We start from the raw sequence: 22478 nt of genomic DNA on the forward strand, positions 1-22478 counted from the left end.
AATTAATTTTATTAATCATTACACCTTTTGTGCATTTGACATATTTCAAGACTAAATCATAAATGCCTAGTGGGCAGAGATCGCATCTTTTAGAAAACACTGCTGCCGCCTACAGCAAAGTCACACACTGAATGAAGCTAATACATCAGGGTTTCTGGGGTCTTGTCCCTGTAAAGTGTATTTTCCCATTGCACCTTCCAAAGAGAGGGTGACCGCAGCAGCCTCTGGCTCTAGCTCCAGCTCAGCTATGGGGATGACAAGACGACAGGAAAGCAAAGGCTGAGGCCTCAGAGGCTGGACCTGTTCTCAGCTCTTCATCTCACTTACTCAAAACAGACCTACATCCGAATTTGCAGCTTTTTTATTCACTGATTCACCCGAGATTTTAAAAAAAAAAAAAAAAGGGAAGCAGGGGGACTAAAGTCTATTTGAAAAGTCTAGTTTTAAGGTCTGGAGAATGATTTTAGATGTTTTTGCTTCCCAGAGTGAATATGAATGAGGGGGGAGGAAAAAGAAGATATTAATTCATAGGTCTCTGGAAAGCTTTCAAAATATATCCGAAACAACCAAATCTTGGGGGGGAAAAAGCCGGCAAATTTAATAATTAGCCCGCCTTGTCAGAACCAGCATGTCTGCCTCACATTGATTCAAGATGCAGTAAAATCACACTCGCAGTGTGTCTTAGGTTAACATCCCAGCAAATCGGGGCCTCTTATATAATCAGAATGAACAGTATATTAGCAAACACTTATAGAGCCTCAACAGTCATTTCAGTGTTTTAAATGTTTAAAACGGAAACATTTACAGTTTCATGGGAACCTGGTAGAAACAGGCACGATTTGATGCTGAAGTTTTGAAAAGGAAAGTAATCTCTGATTATAATTTGTTCCCAGAGGCAAATGTGGCCTACTTTATGACATGGAGTCCACAAATGCTCTGTCATGAGAATCGGGGCCCCTTTCCACGCTCTTAGAAGATGCAGGAGTTCTGTCTGGTGTGTAAACAGCAACCCAGGCTCTCTGCCTAGACTCCACGCACGCCGGGCGACAGCTCTCATCTGGTCTAGTGGTTAGTGGTGGCCGTTTGGGGAGCGCATTTTGAGCGAACTCAGAGGGACCGCACCCATGACATGGAGACGCCCATCACCCATGTGGGGGGAGCGGCGAGGCTGTGGGGGAGCAGGCGCTCACTCCATGTAGTTGTCTTCCCTGGTTTGGGCTAACACCTAGTATCTTTCATACACAATTTCCAAGTCACATGACTTAAAAGAAATTCCCTACCTCCTTAAATACTCTAAGGATTCTCTTTCCTTTACTACTAGATACATGTGTGTACTGGATCAGGGTGGGAGGATAATTATGATTTAAAAAATCAGTATCCCATTTAGTTCTGAATATCCATAAATACTTTCTTAAATACAAATTAATTCTGAATATCTATGTACACTCTGTTGAAAAACTTTAAAAACTAAAATTAAAAAACTCTTTACACCAAAGATTATTCCTCCTATCTTTCATGAATTTTTTTTTCCTGGGCTATAATTGTATGTTTATAGGGATCAAAATGTCTCCATTCAGTGGAATATCAGGAAATCTTTAATATGGACTTACACAGAGATGGCTAACATGTGGTTCCCAATCTCAAGAAGCTCACCATCAAATGCACCGTAGAGACATATAGCCAATCATTGCATTATGATGTGTGCAATGACAACCAGGGGTACCAAACAGACCTGTAAGGGGAGGAGGGGATGGAGACAGAGCATCAAGGAAAGCTTCCTGGAGGAGAAGACATGTGAACTGATCTCCAAGGGATGAGTGCATATTATCCAAGAAGAGACCAAAAGCCTTTTCCAGCTTTCAAGTTCCCTGCGTTCTAGCTCTGTCTCTCTCCTCTCTCTTTGCTCCAGTGCCATGGGCATTCTTAGCTTCTTCGCTGTCCTTCATGCCTAGGGCCATCTGGAATGCTCTTCCCTGTGTCTGGAGTTTCCCTCTATGCCAGGCTGATTCTTCTCCATCCTTCAAACCTCAACTCACATGTTAGTTTCTCAAGGAAGCCTTCCTTAGGCCCCTTCCGTGTGCTCCTCAGCATCCTACACTTAGCCTTCATTGCATTCATCAACATTTTAATTAATAATGAGTTGTGTAATTGGTTGTTCACTCTCTGTTTTCCCTGCAAAAACACAAGCTCCACAAAAGCAGGCCCCATGTGTGTCTTTTTAGACTCTCTCTGAGCACCTGGCATAGGGGGATACCCAGGGTAGATTTTCAATGGCTACTTGGTGGTGCAACAGCCTGGACAGGAGATGATGCGAAACTGAAGGAGGGCAGTGGGAGTAGGGAAGGGGGAGAGCCTGGAGAGAACGATAAGATGCGCGTTGGGATGGCCAGGTCACACGTGTGATGGGGAGGAGGGAAGGAGAAGTGAACATGACTCGTGGATTCACTGTCTCACTTATCACTTTGGCTTGCTAATTGTCAAAAAGCAGTGCCTTATATCTCTCTGTACTATTTCATTTAAAACACACTCCACAGCAATTTAGTTACTGCTTTTTTGATGTTTCAAATGGAGATTTGAGAGTTGTACGTACAGCTATATATTAAAAGGTAAGTCGTTAGTCTAAGGCACCCTATCTTTGCTTTGATCCAGACCCAAATATTCGGTGACAGGACAACCTCATAGCTTCATAGCTTTGACTAGTAATAGTGAAGGAATTCACAGTAACGATGGTGCACAGGGTGGAGGGGCCCTAGAGTGATACTCTTTGAAAACTATCCCCTCTCCATCTTATCCACTCCACCTCGTCCCTTCTTTCCTCCTTCACTACGCTCCCAGCATGGCCCTCCGTCTGCCTAGGAAGGAGCTGAGCTGCAAGGTTGTCACTTTATCTGAAAGGTGGAAAAGGATTAATTCCATTGCTCTTCCACCTGAGTTTCATATAAAGATGACTTGTAATTTTTGCTCTCCCTTACTCAATTTCAAGGCCTTCCCAACCAAGAATGAATACAAAATGGGATTATTTAAAGACTCCCATAGTCTATTATGTTTGTGTGCAGAGGAAGACAGAATAAAAGTTGAGGCTGGCAGTTGTGCATTACACTGCATTTTCAAGTGCCCCAAACATTTCTTCCCAATCCCTAATTTTTCCTCCAAACCACCTACAATAGCTCTAGTATTTGTGGTTTAAGTATATATATAACATAAACATGTATACATCTTGTGTATATATCCGTATCCATCCTTGTCTCTTACAGGTATTTTGGTCAAGAACTTAAATCTCAAGTGAAGTTGTCCATCTTTGAAGGAGCAACTTGTCACTTCGTAGATGGTGTCTCCAAGTTTTCACAGCCTAACTGATGGTCCTGGAAGGCATTTCAGTAAATGTTTATGTAATTAGAGCAATATACCAAATATGAGGCATATCTCCTTAAGCGAAAGAGATCTGGCTTGCCTTTCAGAGCCTTAGGTATAACCATAGTTTACTTAAGTGGAAAGAATTTGTATGGTTGACCCAATTGATAAAGAAACCCTGGAATGCTCCTAAATCTCTGAGCAACTGGGCTGCAGAGAGCAGGAATCTTGCGAAATTGTCGGTCTTATCTGCTCAAGCTGATCAACTGAGAACCACCTGGTGCCGATTCTGACTCTATCTTGTTTCTTTTGTTATTGCTGTTGCCTCTCTCTCTCTCTCTCTCTCTCCCCCTCCCTCTCAAATGCTTCCTCGTGTCATCTTTTTTTCCAAACATTCAGTAATTCTTATTGCAACATGCCCATGACTAGGAAGGCCACCGGCCAGTGCTGGAACATACCGTCCAAGATATGTAAAACACAACCTTGATCCTATCGGGCTCTCCGTAATGCCCAAGTTGACAAGGGAACCACAAGGATGACTCGTATTAACAAAACAATCCCAGGCAGAGGCTGAAGCAGCAAAGTTGTACAACGTTGCACGTCGAGTGGCAGACTTCTGTTATCGAAGCTCACCTCAGCCAGGGTAAGGGGTCCTGGAGCTTCCTGTTCTTGTTACTTAACAGTATGTCCCTTAGGTAGAAAATTCCAGTGATTCACTCCACTTACACAGTGGTATTTTATACGCTTGGCACAAACTGGCACAGACCATTGCTGATTCCAAGAATGTACCCAACCAACGATGGAGAATGCTGTACCCAAGAAACACAACTGCCCACCCATGCTGTTCTGTTGTACAATCCACCCTGACTTTGGAGGAACATATTATCTCAAAGTCCCCCAACTTTGACCTTGCTTCACTGACGCAGCAAGTTCCGATGACCCTGCTTGTTCCAGACCAGCCCTGCTGGAAAGCTCTCTTCTCCCTCATCTTTGGAGAACAGCAAGGGGTTCAGACTGTTGAGACTGTGACGGTAACTCATGCAAAACCAGAGCATTCCCAGATGCCTCCACATGTTACGAAGCCCACTGGCGAGAAACACAATGCAAGTTATCAAAACTAAGTGGGCGTGACAGCCTCTTTCTCCATCCACACGCATCCTCAGACTGCCCTCTTGTGATTTTTCTTTTCCTCCAAGGCTGCTTTTGCTGCCTGTGTCATCTTGTTTCAGTAGAATAAGGGTATTCCCCACCAGTTTGCCTCACAGCTCTTCTTCTCCTCATGTCCCCAGCATTAGCCCCCAATGAGATTAAGAGTCAAGAAGCTAAGAGGGAGAGGAGCACGTTTGGGGTGTGGCAAGGTTTGGGTGGTTTTGCCAGTTCCTTTCACTGTTATCTCATCAGCTATTCTGTCTTCTTTCTGAGAATAAACAGAATAAGGACATAATGAAGGGAAATCAAATTCTTCTCTCATAGACAATTCCTTACATGTGGATACTTTATATATAAATAAATGTCACATGTATATATAGCATCAGGAAATACGAGTTTGACATTTTTGCAAAATAAGCCCAAGGTCCAATCAAAGGTGTATTAAAAGGTAGTCATTTCTGGATGATAGCCTCATCGTGACACAGAAAAACATAAGATGCTGCAGCTCCCCAACCTACGCATGGCGCACAAGGCTTACCCTGCTTTTCGAGCAGAAAAGGTAAATACTAATTCACCACCCGCCCTGTATTGCCCCCTTGCCACTGTGAGCACACTCAGTAAAGACGGCTGCAGTTTTCAATGACGTTTACAGCTTTTAAAATAGCTGCCCTGTGATTTGCTTGCATTGAAATCAAACCTTTAAAAGCTAACGAGCCCTCACCCAGATCAAAACCAAGAAGACCTTGATTACTATGTCCCAAAACCCAACCACGGACCCTCCAGGCCTGAGAAGAAGATTCACGAAGTGACCCTAGTAAATCACTTAAAGGAAGAAGGAAACAGTGAGCACATCCCAGATTCTTGCATCACAAGTATTACATTTCTCTCTTTTTTGGGGGATTTCTTTAGGAAAGATCAGTCACACCAGTGATCTCAGTTCTCCTCTTCCTTGAGAAAAATTGCTTTTTTTCCAGAATCCTAGAATCTCAGCCTGAGCAGAGACCTTAAAAGCCACCTACCCCTATGCTGCATGCATCGCACTCGTGGCCTCTTCATCACACCCAGGAAGCGGTGCCTGCTCTCAGCCTCAGCCACCCTAGCAACGAGGAGCTCAACTGGACCACGGCATTGTCTATCTTTTAGACAAGTCAAATTGATGGAAAGGTCTATATCTTGTATGGTCTTGGTTAAGACTTTAGAAGCCCCAAGCATGAAGAAGATTACGGTGTTCCCTGCCTTTCAGGCAACATGTAATTCAAAACTTAAAAATACTGAATGGTAAAATAAGGGAGCAAAATTTGATCCAAAATTTCCTCATAATGAAAAGTGTTATTTTCTTTTAAATCTCAAACGCCAAATTTTTTTAAAAATCCATTCTATAATTTCCTTTTGGCCTTTGATGTCCTGCTTTCCAACGTCCTACGCTCTTGCTTAATTTGCTAGTGGGGGGAATCCACCACGGTCCCCTAAGTCTTTCCTTACTCAAATGAAACATTCTTCTTTTCACTCTTCCTCAGAGATCACAATTTTCAGTTTTCACCTCTCTTTTCTAATTATGCTCTGATTTACCACTGCCCTCCGTTCCTCTCTCAGTGTGTGCAGCCCAGTTTGGACATCGACCCCCCACGTTGTAGATATGGCGTCAAGGAATGCCTTCCCCAACTCTTGGTCATCACACTATAGCAGTAACTCACTGAGCGCGCAGTAATCAAGACCCCTCACTTGTATTTTTTCTAGCATCCACGCTGTGCTTTATGGTGCCTCCTCGAAAATTAGGAAGAGGCACCCGCCCTGGATGGACCCAGCCTTGACTCCCGCCCTTGGCCAGGCGCCTGTGTGCAAGTTACAACCTGCTTAAACCTGTGAGTTGGCCTTGCAATTTGCCTACCCCTCCTGTGTTTGTGTTCCTAATTTTCTGGAACTAAGGGCAGCCTTTACATATCTCCCTTTCACTTTTTATCTTGTTAGATTTGGCCCATTGTTCCATCCTGTCAAGCTATTTTGGGTTCCAACATATTTGCCCTCCCACCCAGAGTCATTAAGAGAGCACAAGCTGCTTAATCTGTCGGCTCAGTGGCCCCACCAAGAGGAAGTGAGGTCTGTCAGGGGAATTCTTAATCCTCTCACTCTGACCGAAATGATCACCTCTTCCCCTTCTACCGGCTCATGATGACAGTCTATTCCAAAGTTTTGTCAGTATCAATAACAAATTTTCCACTTTGTGGTCTGAGGAATTGAAACTTCTTCCCTTTTCTGAAAACTAGGACATTTTCCCATCCCCATCCAGCCTCAGGGCCCTCTCATGCTCCACGATTCCTCAGCTGTCACTGACAGCGATTTTCAACTGAAATCGCACAGACCCAAGGTCAGAGGTCTCCTGAAATTTCTTTTGAAGTAGCTCAACTGAGGATTTTTACAAATAAATGGAAAAATTGCCATGATACAGGGTTTATTTTTTTACTGCAGTGCAGAAGTTCCTTTATTCACCTTTTTCAAGAAGAGCAAACTGTTATCATTTAGCTTAGCGCAGGATTTTCTTTTAAGGTGACAATAAAATTCCAGCAACTACCAAAACAGTGGTTTGTTTAAAAATACATTTAGTTTTTATTCCTTTTCATTTTTGCCATATGATTTTTTCTTCTCATTTGGGAACCTCAAACTATTAAAAAATGTAATTAGTATCCCATTTTGTCCAAGTTAGAATTTCAGTACAGAAATCGTGTTTGTAATTTTATATAATCATATTGCTATGATTATGTAACCCTATTATCAGTAAATTGTTGTTTAATCTATAGTTTAACTGTTATCAGAAGGAAAAGAATATACTTTCAGATTTTTCTGAAAAACTATTATACCCATAGAAAGAAATCACATCAGCCAGCAGACTTTCATTTTCCACAGTTACACAGTCAAAAGCCGTACCATCCTTCCCACCTTCTCATTTCTACCATTGCTCAAGTTGCCTAAATAAGAAGTTGCAGGCATCTGTCAGCACCTCCTACAGTGAAAGACCTCTCGGCTAATTCCATGCCCACAGGGCCTTGCCAATGGTAGCAGGAAGCCAAAGGAAGAGACGTGCTGTTCAAACAGGGGAGAGTCTTTCTTCTCCAAAGTTGATGTGGGGTGAGGGCTCAAGCCTAACCTAGGATTGAAAAGTGAAAACAGCACACAGTGACCAGCAGAGCTGGGAAAGACCTGTGAACTAGGACAGTCGGAACGAAGCTTCATTTTAACATGATCAGCCCAAGAAATATGCAACTATGGCTACACCTATTAATAATATTACCAGCCAGTATTTTTTGAATATATAACCTGTCCCAGGCTTAACGCTAAGCTAAATTCATTATGTTTTGTAAGTGGGATCCTAATAAATTCTCGTCAGGACACTATCGGGAAAGCACTAAGATATTCTCCATTTTACACATAAGAAAACTGAAGCACCGAGCTGAGCCGTTAGGTAACCTGCTCAAGATCATCCAGCTGGTAAGGGACGGTGTCAGACTCAAACTTGTCACCACCCTGTGCTTTCTCCTACTTTCTATTCTTTACAAAAGTCTTGTATAGTTTACTTCCGAAGTAAGAAGTTTTTCTTTTTCGACAAGAGACCTCAGACGGACAGAATGGAATCAACCACAATCACACTTATCACCAGTAACTCATAGTCTGCTTTTATTAGTTTTTTAGTTAGTTATTTTGAAGAAATTTGTTGATGCAAATAACCCATAACCAACCTATAAATCAGAATTGGGGTGAGTTTATTAAGAGCCAAAGTGAGGATTCTAACCTGGGAAGGCCTTAGAAGGCATTCCAGAGAAGCAGGAGTTTCAGCACAGCCCTATATCTTTTTACAACAAAGAAGACACATTAAACACACTCAGGATACATTTTCAAATGGGTATTCAGTTGCAAATTAGCAGGTCAACAGGACCCTGATGTCAGGAAAGGGACTAACCCGGGCGTTACCAATAGCGCTAGGAGGGGAAGAATGCATTCTTTATCTCAAGAGAGATTCCTTACTTTAGCGGATAAGCAGATGTACAATGTACGTTTGATAGGCTCATAAGTCAGGCTTCCTAGTTCAAGCGGAATCAGTTTTAAACTCGAATCGTTACCCCATATGCCTCAATATGTGAAAATCTCTTGTCAAATGTAAGAAGCACCCACAGGTGTACTTCCCAAAACAAAAGCCAGAACCTTGACACCAACCTCCATCCTAACTCCACAGGCTCAACTGATCTGAGGTGAATATTACCTTGAGTCCCGCGTTCACGCATCCCTCCATGCCTTTTAAAGTAGCACTATTACATCGATGGCACTCCTTACAAAGTAAATATTTTTAGTTAGTTGTTTTTAACTTGATATATCTATGCTACTTCACGTTTCTGTAGTTCACTATTTTTGAATGATGTACCATATCCATCAAGTGAATATTCATTAGCCTACAGTCTTGTTGATGGGCATTTGGGCTATTTCCCGGTTTTTTGCTGTGATGGACAATGAGTGCCATTATGCATTTTTAAATGCATGTCTCCTGTTATTGATATGTAAGTTTCTCTTGGGTATTCACTCAGGAGCAGAATTGCTGGGGTAAAGGGTTTGTGATGTTCACCTTTAGGAGATAACATCAAACTTTTTCCCAAAGCAGTTGTATCAATGCACGTTCCTACCAACAGCCTGGAGACCCTGTTGGTTTCATCATTTCCAATACTTGATAATATCAGACTCTAAAACTTGCCAATCACCTAGGTCTAAAGTAGTATTTGTTCTCGTGTGGGCATGCCTTTCTCTGACCCACTATGGATGTTGAAACGTCTTCACTGTGTCTGGGCTGAATCTGTTTCTTCTTCTGTGAAATGCTCCAACCCAAGGGCCAAATCTTTGCTGGAGAAATTGCCTTTATTTCAGCCTTGGTTTTGGTAACTTTATAGTTAACTCCAAATCTTACAGAAATGGGATAGTAACCTCATTTTGTCATTAGATAGCACCTGATAACTGCTTGAGGACTGACTTACTGCCTTTAAATTTTTGTACTGTCTTTTTGCTATATATCAATACCATATTTCATAACCAAATCAGAGGACCTTTTTACATAGTTAAAGAATAGTTCAAAGAATCCTTAGTTTTTAGAACCAAATTTTCCCCAAAGCACATGAATTTCTAGTGGCCAGCAACAATCACTGCTACATGTGGCGAAGATTGAAGGCATGCTGCCGATTCAGAGGCCGGCTTGGGAAGGCCGACGGTGAAGGAGGGCTTTTGCCTTTATAAGGATGTCATAAGCAGTCTTTCATTTGACAGGAAGCTGTTAGTGCAGACAAATGCTATTTTAAACTCTGGGGATATTAAATTGTATGCTAATCGTTATTCTTTATATTTCCAGGTGCTAGTGTCCACAACTGTTGTCCGAAGTGTAACAGAAACAAATATGGTAGCAGGAAGCCCAGCACCCACTCACAGACACTTGTCACAACTTGAATCCTCAGCAGTATGTGCAAGACAATGTCTCAGGAGGCCGACAAGAGAGCAGTGCCTAGAGCCACCGGCCCTGCCTCACTAAGACAGAAGGGGTTCCAACTCTACCTGCTGCCCCCAGTGCCTTCCTGGAAGCAGAGGAAGAAATGGAAAAAAGAACAGGTGTAGGAAGAAAAGGGGCATGCCTTAGAGGGAAAAGTGAGTAAGGAAAGAGAGACTTCTGAGAAATAGCCAGAAAATTCTCATTCTGATTCTCATTCTCATTTTTCTGCAGATGTCTATAAAAACTCTTCTTATTACAACAATGCATAGTGGAGAATATTCGCAACAGAGGGAAATGTGTAGGAGAGATGTACCTTTTGAAATGTCCTGTATCGCAAAACTGGCCTTGAATGCTTGAACTTGGAGAAACAGACAGGCATCTCTGACATTAGTGTAGTTCAGTTTTCCTCGACGGTCTTGGGTAATAACAGGATCCAATCACTTGTACTTTCTCCTTTCTGATGAAAAGACTTGAGCCCTTTGTCACCTGGCTATTTTGGGAGCCTCAGGGGTACATAATCAAGTCTGGTTGGAAAACTGGTGAGTTACTCAGGGCCCTGGGACCCCACTATCACAGGGCACATCACCACCTCTCCTGAGTCCCTTGGGTTTGTCAGGCTCTGCTGCTCTTCCTGCTCTTACTGTCTGATTCAACAGACACCGTTCTCACTTCCACTGGATCTTAAGGGACCACGGCTAGCCTCAATTTGCTTTGAAGTTGAAGAAAACACCTCTCTAAATGTCAAAAACAAAACTTTACAACTCTCAGTGTGAAATATAAGTCAATAGTTTTTCGACTTTCAAGTAGGAAAGGTTATCTTACATAAAACACACAACATGCTAATTTCTAAAAGCAAAAAAAAGGAATAAATTTGACCTCATTAAAATTAAGGAATAGAAATTAAGAAATTTATCAGGGCCAGCCTGGTGGTCTAGTGGTTAAGTTCACACACTCCACTTTGGCGGCCTAGGGTTCACCAGTTCGCATCCTGGATGCAGACCTACAGACTGCCTATTAACCCATGCTGTAGCAGGCATCTCACATATAAAACAGAGGAAGATGGGCACAGATGTTAGCCCAGGGTCAATCTTCCTCAGCAAAAAGAGGAAGATTGGTGGCAGATGTTAGCTCAGAGCTAAACTTCCTCAAAAAAAAAAAAAGTAAACAAAGAAATTTATCAAGAGACAGCACAAATAGAATGAAAAGACAAATTAAAACCTCAAGAAAATATCTGAAACATACACAACCAACAAAGGATTAGTATCAAGAATATATAAAGAAGGTTAATAAGTCAATAAGAAAAGCACAAACAAACCAATAGAAAAATAGGCAAAAGGCATGATCAATCATTTCATGGAAGAGGAATCACAAATGGCCAACAAACACATAAATGGATGTTCAGCCTCAGTGATCAGGGCACTATAAATCGATGACACAAGGAAGTATCATATTATACCCATCGATTGGCAACAAATAAGGAGTCTGATAATACTTCATATTGAAGAAGATATATATCCACCAGGCATTTCTCAAATATTGCTGGTGGGGGTACAAGTTGGTAGAAGAATTTGGAGAACATTTTGGCATTAGCTCCTAAAACTCAACACTCTCACACTCTGTGAGCCAGCAATTCCACTGCTAGGCAGATACTCAAGAGAAACTCTGAACATGTCTATCTCCTGATATGTTCACAGTAATGAAAATCTGGGAAAAGCCCAAATGCCCACCAGTGAGAGAGCAGAGGAACGACCTGTGATATAGTCGGTCACACAAGGGAATATTACACAAAGGAAAATGAGCTGCAGCAACACGCAACAATACGGATGAATCTGAAAGATTACCTAAGGATGATACCCTTTTATAGAAAGCAAAAAAAAAAAGATTAAAACCTGTACTGTTAAGGATAAAATAGAGATTAGCAGAAATAATATAAAAGAGGATAAGTAGAGAATAACAAATACAGGGTGCAGGATGCGGTTACTTCAGGAGAGGAGAAGTGAAAAGCGGAATTGTGGAGGACCAATGGCTAGATGAAAGTGATGGGGTAGTAGGTTCATGGGTGATTACTGCATTATAAAAAATAGCCAAAGAGAAAAAACAAAATGAGTGCCTTGCATAGACCAATGATGTGTATGTGAACCAAGGGTTATGTTTAATCCCATTCTAGGCAAAAAGAGCCTCTCTCCTTTTTTTGTTCCACACTGTTAGCCATGCAACAAAGCAGTGTCCAGAGTCTTCTAAAAGAGAACTTTCAATGGTTTACTTGCCATCTTCTCACCTTCAACTCCACGGGAATAGTGGACATAATGGAGCTGGAATGAAAGACCTCTCTGATCAATAATTAATGCACACTCAGGACACCAGCCAAGCTGGCTGTGCCAGGCAACTCTTTCTGTCAGATAAGCTCTCTGTCAAGAGACTTCTGTCCTTGACTATCATGGAAATGGACCTACCCATGGTAGGCACGCTCAGAAGGTGTGAGTGCCAGAGTCCACCTAGTTAACCTCATCACCCCACACTGTGAGGGGAGACTCGCCAGACAGAGTGACAGGGGACTGGATCCACAGAGAAAGACTCAGCACGGGTGAGCCACCCTACAGTCACTGGCTATGCTTCATTTCTCATGTGGTTCATCTTTTAACCAACCCTTTTATTGACCTTATAAATTGCCAAGTTCGATGTACAGTTGAGAGGCACTTGTAGAGAAAGGACTCAGCCAACTTTGCGGTCATTCTCTTGGTGTCCTGACTGGAAAGAACAGATAAGCCCTGTTTGTCACAGGATAGCAAGACACAGCTCTGAGAAAGCTCACCGCCTACAGCACCCCAAAATTTGTTTCCATATGCTCTTAAAAGAAAAAAAGACAAGCATTTATTGTGAGACTTATTTCTGCCTATAAAAACAACGATATACAAAAAAGAGGAGGATTGGCGGCAGATGTTAGGCCAGGGCTAATCTTCCTAAAAAAAAAAAAAAAAAAGGACAATATAAAATATTCAGAGAAGGGTAGGAAAAAAATATTTAAAAATCCATTATCCCCCAACATGGGGGGAAAATATAAAAACTATGGTTAACTTCTGGTTTCTTTCCCTCCTGTTGTTATTTTTGTTTTTCTTAATTTATACACACAGATATTCTTTTTCTGTTTCCCTGTGCCCTCCACATCCCCCAATACTCAGATCACATTGTTCTGTATCTTGCTTGTTTTTAAATTTAAGAATATCTTATTAGCATTTCATTTTGTCATTATTCTTAGAAACACAACTTCTAAAGATTGCATAATCGGCCATGGTACAGATCTATCAAATTTTATTTAATTATTTCTCTCTTCTTGAACTTTGTGGGTTTCCCCAATATTATATCATAAGACACGATGGTACACGAATATACTTGCACATAAATCGTTGTGCACACCTCTTATTATTTCCTTTGGGTAAATTCTTACAAGTAGAATTCCTGGGTCAAAGGGTAAATTTTTAAGGCTTTTAAAAACTATATTCCAAATTGTCCTCCAGAAAGCAATATCTATTTACTCCCTATCAGTAGTGAACAGAGTGCATCATGACACAGAGCATTATAATTTTGAAATTTCCAATAATTTGATGGGAGAAAAATGATATCACATTGCTTTCATTTCTTTGATTTTTAGAGACTTAATTTGTGACATTTATTAGCCATTTGCACATTTTCTTTCATCAACTGCTCAATATCTTTACTCAATGTTTTGGTATTTTCATATTTTTCTTGATTTATAAGAGCCTTTTATATAATGGTAACTCTTAGTCTGTTCTATATGCTACCAATATTATTCAACAACTTTTTGCTATTAAAATCAATTTATATTTTTTATAGACATACTAAGATTCTAAAGGTTCTTTATTTACGTCATCAAATATAGCAATCTTCCCTTTGAGGTTTCTTTTTTCCCTAAGAAAGCTTATTTACATAACAAGAGCAAATAAATAAGAACCCATAATTTATTTTAGTTGCTTACTGCTTTCATTTTAGTGTATACAACTACTTGATCCATTTGATCCATTTCGGTGTGTGGGATGCAATGAGAATCTAGTGGAATTTTTATTCAAATAATTAACCAATTGTCTTGACATCATTTATTGCATACTACCTTTTCAAACTGATTTGTGACGTCATCTTCATATGTACTAGATGATGTATTTCTAGACTACTTTGATTTACTGGGCAGTCTATATTTCTGTCAGCACCACACTGATTTCAATATTATAGCTTTAGAATATGCTATTTTTTAATACGTAGAAAGATCCCCCCCCCCACCTCTCACAACTATTTTCTGTTTTCAAAGGGTTTTATTCTGTTTTCCCCATTTATTCTTCCAGATGAGATGTGTCCTCTGTTTCAAATTGGTCCTCTGGTGAATATAAGATGCAAATAAGAATGAAACTCAAAATGCAAATTAACACTGGATAAAATTTATATTTATCCCATATTGACAAGCTGAGCTAATGATTTTGTTTAGAGATTTTTTTCTCCTTTGTTTGGATACGCACTAGATTAATTATCGATCATTGATGTATACTAGAAGTAGTTATTCATTTCCTACATCAACGGGGTAGAATAACTTCTTAATAAAAATATTACCAAAATCTCATTTTAGTTAACATCTTTGACTTCTCTCCCCTTAAACGTTTCACCAGTGCTATTAGAAAAAAGCCAGAGAGAAAGTTTCAGATTTTCCCTTTTGTTTCTTGACCGTCATTTGCAGAGGCGATGAAAAGTCTCCAAACTGGCTGATGGTACATCCGAGATCCTTCAGGCCTGTGTACTCCTCATACTGGGAAACAACGCCCAAGAAGCCAAGAGTGGAAACTTTAAAACCATCTATCCAGTATTTATTCCATGTTCTTTTCTTTAGAATTAAAGATCTACAAAATATGAGAATAAGCTATAGAGCTTCAAGCGCCAAATCCTTCTTGTGGCAAAACACAAAACTACAAAATGAGTGAGTCAGCTCCCAGAGGCACTGGTCCCTGCCTCCGCCAGGACAGAAGCCCTCCTGGGCCACCGCGGTCAATGGACATTTCTCTTTCACAAGAACGCTCTTGGTGAATGTACCTCTCTGGCCAGCACCCTGATGGAGCGAAAACCTAAAAACAGAAATCAGAAACTATTGAACAAAGTGACCCCAAATTTGTTTAAAGGCAGCTAACTTGTGATGCTCTCTGATCCAAAATAACAACTCCTGAAATAATTGCTAATGTGTTTAATGAGGTTGCAACGTTGGGTGGTCCAAAGTAGAGCCTATGGATGAGAAGAGATGCAAGCATCACCATCAACACCAGCCCACATGTAAGGGGCCCAGACAGCAGGTAAGGCTCTGAAGGAGACACGGAGCTCTAAGAAGCCCAGGTCGGAGGTCTTGCCCATGAGAAGCTTACATCTACTGAGTGGTCAAGGCACACACACAGTAAGAAAACGTCATGCAGAATCAACGTCCACCGAGTATTAGAAGAAACAAATCTTCACCCACTCTGTTTCGGGAACAAATTCTTTCGTCTTCCAGTTTGCTTCCTACCCTTTTCTTCATTTTGCCTGAATGTTCTGACCTTTGTGCTTATTTAGCTTTGCTGAATTACATGCATCTTATTCAGCCACTTTATTTCTTTTAGAGACAAGGTGGAGGAACTGTCAAAGGAATAGGAGCAGTGCTGAGCCAGGATACAAACAGCTCATCAGTCAGGTTCTGTAAAATCCCCACTCCGGCTCAGGTCAAGCCCTAACGCTCTCATCTGCTGCCAGGAAGTCATCCCTCACCAGCATCAGAGCCCTCAGCGGCATCATAACCACTGGGTAAACATTAATCCCGTTGCTTAAAATTCAGTTCCGAAGAACTACATTAAGACCGCAACAGAGTTCTTTACACAAAAAATAAACCAGGCATCTCAAAACATTTAAAACCAAACAGACGATAATGTTGCAACATGACGGTTTGGACATTTTCTGGGTCTAATTTGCTTCTGATTCACTGTTCCACGTTTTCTGAAAGGATGTGTATTTCTGTGCTGCATGCGGCCTCCACGCTGTCCACAGCTCAACAGCAAACCAAAGACCTCACTCGCTCCCTCGTCCCCAGCCTACTAAAATAGCGCCGTCTAATCAGGTACCTCTCTGCAGGAAACAGGCCTTCCTACGCAGGAAGCACAGGAAAGAGGACTGGAGACAGCAGTCCCGCGGCTTTTCTGCCAAAAAGGACAAAATGGCTCTTCTGGCAACTCCTGACTCAGGAAATCACTGAATTAAGTAGTCAGTCTGCAGAGTAATTTAGCATGTCATCCGCTTCCTGGCAACAGTTATTTGGAAGCATTTATATTTTAATTCAACTCTGTCATCATTGGGGTTAGAACTTCTTCTCTCAGGGGACCTCAAGATCAGAGATTTTCCTGCAGTTTCTACAGAGCCACTGCTTTTAGCTCTTCCTCCCTCTTTCCAGGCCACAGCAGCCTGGCCTCCCCTTTGACTGCCGTCTAGGTCAAGCTAACCCTTGTCTTCAGAGCTAAATATAAGTTGCAAGGCGGTGGGGGAGGCTCCTGCAGTGGTGTCCCTGGAAAATGCACTTGTGAGTGTGCAGAAGAATGAGGATGCGACCGCACGCCCAGGAGCTGCAGCATCGTCCGTGCTCTCTCGGGGACAGGGAACCGGACGAGAGGTCAGTAACGTGGGTTCCCCTTCTGGCCTCGTCATGGACCTTCTGTGTAATGCTGCACAAATAATTTTCCTCTCTGCTCCTCCACTTCTCCATTTTTGGAGTGAACTTGACCAGTGCCATCATCTTCTTCATTTGCAGACGTTAGAGACAGGCGATGCCATAAACCATAAATACCCTGCATATCACAAACAGCCCTCCCCATGCACACAGTAGGATCAGTTAACACATGTTGTGGGGAATAAGAATCCTGCATGTGGATGAGCAGTTTCTTACAGCTGGTGAACACACGAACCCACAAAGTACCTAAAAGGAAATCACCTAAAATATAAGAAGCAGGACTATGTAATTCTTACTATACACATATATTTGTGATCTTTACCACTTGGGGAGAACGATGGCTAAATCCGGATGCAGGAAAGCATCAGGAAGGCACCGATTTTATCTGGGAGAGGTTACTGCTCCTCTCTCGTCAGGGGCTCCCTGTGGCCTCAGCAACAGGGCCCAGGAAAGTGTGTCCCGATGTCATGAATGGCAGCAAAGAGATCTCAACCGAGCATAGTCCCCATGAGGCACTGGGTCTGGAGTCTCCTAGAGTCAAGATCCATATCTTCCAGGAAAAGCTAAGCTGAGACAGGATGAGGCATTCCACATACCTTACTGCCTTTGGGTCCCCTGGCTCTTTTGAGGTCCATGGAATTATCCCATTTTACAGGCGATGAAACAAGACTTGAAGCTAGACACGACCGCCACAGCGTATCATGGCACTAAGACGGGGAGCTGGCGTTTTGAATCCGTTCTCTTTCCATTAGATCATGCTGTCTTCCATGTACTACTTCTGTTATTCTCTATATACCTAAGCTTCCTAATGTGTAAAATGGAGACAACAATGGTTAACTTTGTAAAACTGCTACAAAGATCAAAAGAAGCTACGCATGTGGGAGTACTGAAATGCAGATTATTGTCCTAATAGTAACTCCAGGCGACAACCTTTACATCTCTTCCGCACCTCCGTCTCATTACCGCAGACACACGGGAAAAGTTTACCCCAGGCCAGGAATGGGGATCTTCTTTGGCGCATCGCTGAAATATGACTTTGCATTTCACTGACTTTAAGAAATTTGCATATTTTAACGAGCTCAACCAGATTTTGAAGTGTTGGTTCTCAGGAGTTCTTACAGATACGCAATTCTACGTTCACCATTTCTTTACCTTTAGTTTACTGCTTCAAAGTTCTCATTTAAAAGGCCACATGAACTCAAACACTGTCATATTCTTTAAGAAAAGTCTTGCATAGAAATCAGATTGCGGCTAGCGAAGGATGATTTCAGATTCGTGGCCAACTGTCAAAATAGGAGCCTAAAGGAGTGAGGGAGCTGTCCTTGTTCTGATTTCCTCCTATTCCCTCCAGGCGTGTCCTCCCTGGTGGGCAGGGAGCAGTAACACATATCACCAGACTTGCACTGTCCTTCAGGGAACGGGAATAAACCGAGAATTAAGATTGCTTATGATTATTGCAAACGATTTGTTATTCAAATTCACTGAAAGGAAACTATCCCAAAACACTTCCTATTAAGAAACAAGTTCTAAAGTTTAGCATTTCAAAACTACATAATTTGAATACGTTTTTGGGCCATCCAATGGAAAATTAGATTGTTTCCACATGTGCCGAGCTTATCAAGCGCTCAGAAATTCCTTCACTGTTTCCGGACACAAACTAATGGCCCCCTTTGCTTGCCCTGATAGAAACTTAGGCTATTTTTTCAGGGTTGGGGGAGAAAGTGGAGGAGCGAGGACCACAACTGAAAAATGAAATTCCTTCTGGACTGCAGGGCGGTGTTAGAGATGATGCAAATCTCTTCTTCACAGGATACAGTTGACGTGAGAGAAAAGGCCTCCACAATTTCAGTGATTAGCACACAGCTAAACTTTTTGTCTTCTGTTGGAAAGCCTTTGAAGTATACTGTGTGCATTTATCATACTGAAGGGAAATAGTAATTTAGTGAGGCACACTAAATAAATAGAACACGGTTAGCCTTACATGAAAATTCTTCCATATTCAGGAATTATTCCCCTTTTCTCATTTTGAAACTCGTTAGTTGGAGAAATGCCAGATCATGAGACCCGGGGTCAGATGGCCTGGCTCTGATCCAGATTTTGTGATCTCTCAGTCATCTGATGCCTCTGAGAAAACCCCAGCCCCACGCACGTCACCACGGGGTTCTAACGCAGAGACACTCGCACCCACGCTCTGGGAGCCAGAGTCGATAGTGACATTTATGGGGGTTTTGTGAGGATTAAACAAGTAACACCTAATAGGTTAAGCATAGAACCATGCCAGGATGTGATAAATGTACTGTAAATATGTGTTTTTGTTCTTACTATTAGTATTATTTAGAGAGTGGTTGCTAACTAATGGGACCTCCAGTTTCAACTCTGGTGCCACGTCACTTAAAAGTCATCAAAGTGGAACTAATTATCCTGCCTCCTCAGATGGGAATGCACAAATATCTTTAACATCTTTTCCATTTACTCCCCAGCATCTGAGCTCTTGTATTGTCATAAATCAGTTTAATTTCCTTTATTAAGAAAGGCCAGAGCCACCCCAGTGAGGAAGTGTCCCCCACAGTCTCCCAGGGCCCAGGGATGGTATCGTGACGCTGATTTCCTCTGTTACACTTAAAGAAAGTCCTTAGTAACTGCAAACCAGGGAGCATCCAACCAGGCCGTGGGCACTCACAAGGTCCCTGAAGAAGTCCTGGTGGGCCCTGCTCTTCAGAAAGGTCCTGAGGGAGCCTCGCCTCGGCACCTGGAGTAGAGAATTCAAGAAGTCAACCTTATAAAGCCTCTGAAGATGAAGGAAGGGTGTGACAGAGGACTACAGACATCCTCTCTGTTCTTCAGCGTCCTCTGTGCTTGTGAAAGCACTTTCTACCACAGATACTTAAATACTATTCACGTTAGAAGAAAGATATTTGGGGCCAGCCCAGTGGTGTAGTGGTTAAGTTCACACTCTCCGCTCTGGCAGCCCAGGGTTGGTGGGTTCAGATCCCAGGCGAGGACCTACACACCACTCATCAAGCCACGCTGTGGCAGCATCCCATTTACAAAATAGAGGAAGAGTGGCACAGATGTTAGCTCAGGGAGAATCTTCCTCAACAACGGAAAAATATTTTGAAGTTGTTTTAATTGTATTTGGGAAGTTTTTTTCATGTTAAGATGAAAACAGAGAGATTTCTATTCAAAGAAAGCATTGTTCTGCTCGGAAGTCACAGGAAGAACAAGGTCAACTGACAGAGACAAACAGCCCCGGTCTCAGGGGTTTCTCAGCCTCCTTCCTCAGAACAGGTACCCTCAGAACAGTCTGCTAACACCGAACCAGGTGTCAGTTCAGAAAAACATCTTCAAAAAACAGAGATTGTTTCAGCAGGCTTCCTCGCACCATCAAAATCTATTTCACACGATTCAGCTCTCTCTGGAAGACCAGGAAGCTAAGCACCTGGTATTTATAACAAAGAGCTTGCTCTGTGCCAGGCATGGTTCCAGGTGTTTCATTATATTAAGCAATTTAATCCTCACAACATTCTATGGGTGTCATTATTGTCCCATTTTGCAGATGAGGATGAGATGCAGACACGCTAAAGACCTTACCCAGGATCAACACAGAGCTGGTACATGACCGAGCTCATATTTCACCCTGAGAAGTCTGTCTCCAGCATCCTCAATCTTAACCACCCAATTATATCATCCTCTTTTTCTTTTCAAAACGAAAGTTAATATCTTTAAAATTTAAAATTAAAATTAATTAAAATTAAAAGCATATAATAAAATTCTCGATCCCTCCCTTCAGATTGTGATTGAGGGTAATAATGTATCCCAGGAACCCAATTTATTAACCTACAAGCTATGAGTCCAATATCTTTCCATGTATACATCACATCAGTCAATCCACAAACGTTTATTTCCAGCTCAGTCCACGCTTTTGTTTGCAACAAATATAATACTTCCCTCCAGGGTAATTGCTACCATCAGTTACTTTAAGGCCCTCCAAGATGGCCTTCCCAGAGGAGGTGGCGTGATGTGAGCTAATTTTTGCACCTCAGTCACCTCCTTTAGAGTTTAGCATTGTAAGTCAGTTGATTGAAACATATTGCTATTTATACACTAGGAAGTTATGTGGCTTAGTTTATAATGGTTTTGCAGAAACTCTAACTATGTAGATAGCTGAATAGGTGTCAAACCAATGATTCATTTCCAATTCGTAATGGAAGACATTTATTGATGAGTAGTTCTTATCAGCTGTTGGAAATAACTTGACTATTTATAGGCTCCAAACTCCCCCCTCACTTCAAAGGTTAGGGCTTCTCTTTCAGTTGCTGTAAACACAGCTTCCTCCAAGACTCTGTTGATGTGTCTGCTTGTCAGCCCAGCGCCGGTCCCTGGCGCTCCCGTCTTTCACTGCCGCTGCTCCCTCATCCTGTTTATATGGCGGGAAGGATGACCACGGACACAAAATATCCTAACTCACCAAAGCCCCAGAGAAACTAGCCAGTTTTGCTTTGTTTTAAGAGGATTCATTCTTCACTTGGGTCTTTAGCTTAATACTGCTTTTTCCGAGAACCAGTTGCATAAAGTTCGTTGGCCTAAACATACATGTTATTGCTATTTTAAGGCAAATTATACCAAGCCTGTATATCTATAGTCACAAATCTTCCTTGGCCTCCTCAAAGGATAATTTACACTATCAACTCAGGGCAAAGGATCATTTGATTTTTAACAAGTCTTGTTAGAACTACCTTGGAAGTTTTTTTGTTTTGTTTTGTTTTTTTGGTAGAGAGAGAGCTGCCGGGGCCCCACACCAATCAATTAAACCAGGATCTCTCTTTAAATGCTCCCCTTTTATTCCGCTGTACAGCCAGGATTATGAATCACTGCTCAAAAGTCAGTGTCTATTATGAACAAATTACCAAACAAATGTTCCACGTGTGATTGGGTCAAATAGAGCTGCGTGCTAATTTTCACTCAACTCTTCCACACAGATTCGGGCGGCATGAAACGGCCATGCCGATGGAAGACAGAAAGCAGTCCTCAGGCATGGAAGGCTACACTGTGGAAGAGCATTCATTCTCCCTTCAGCAAACCCTCACAGGAACCTAGTCCCTTTAGAGGATCGGGTGAGCATACTAGGAGCTGGCTCCCGGAGCCTCGTTAGCAGAAAGAAGACAGTGGGTTTTGATCTTCACTATGAAATTCCAGTCAAAGGAAAGAATTGAGACCCTCCTTTGAAGTTTAGTGCAACCTCCTCCATAGATCAAAGGGCAGCCTTGAGAAGAAATTATATAAAGTCTTCAGTATAAGTTAGAAAGAGAGTCCAGAGGTTAAAGCTCAGAGGCCCTCTCTCTTGGGATGGCTTCCGCCCACCCAGAATATCAATAGGACTCTCTGATAAAGGTACAATGCCGCTGAAAATCAATGCAACTCGATGTGGAGAAAGAGCAGAGCAGCCCCTGACAGTGGGAGCCGGCCTGGCACATGCACTCGGCCCTGATATTCTCTTGTTGGATGGAAATGGTGTCAGAGAACATCAACACTGGGCAAGGCCACTCTGTGATTGTGATGGATCAGGACAAAAACAAGACCACTCCATAAAAACATCTAAACACAAAAACACAAACATCCTTTAAACCACAAAAATGACCCAAATCCCCCTACCCTGACTAATGTGAGTTACTGCTGCTGCTCTGCCAATTACAGCTTTAGCCACCCTCTGGTCTTCCGTCCTTC

At 42.0% G+C, this 22478-nt stretch overlaps 1 long non-coding RNA gene across 1 annotated transcript; it reads right to left on the minus strand.

Moving 5' to 3' along the window:
- Positions 1-16354: 16354 nt before the first annotated feature.
- Positions 16355-18162, minus strand: LOC139073433 (uncharacterized). The gene is made up of 2 exons (XR_011522161.1): positions 17351-18162; positions 16355-17000 (listed from the first exon to the last, which is right to left on the minus strand). It is a non-coding gene; the product is annotated as an uncharacterized lncRNA (long non-coding RNA).
- Positions 18163-22478: the final 4316 nt, after the last annotated feature.

Source organism: Equus przewalskii, chromosome 9 (assembly GCF_037783145.1).
Source record: "Equus przewalskii isolate Varuska chromosome 9, EquPr2, whole genome shotgun sequence".
Classification (NCBI taxonomy): Eukaryota; Metazoa; Chordata; class Mammalia; order Perissodactyla; family Equidae; genus Equus; species Equus przewalskii.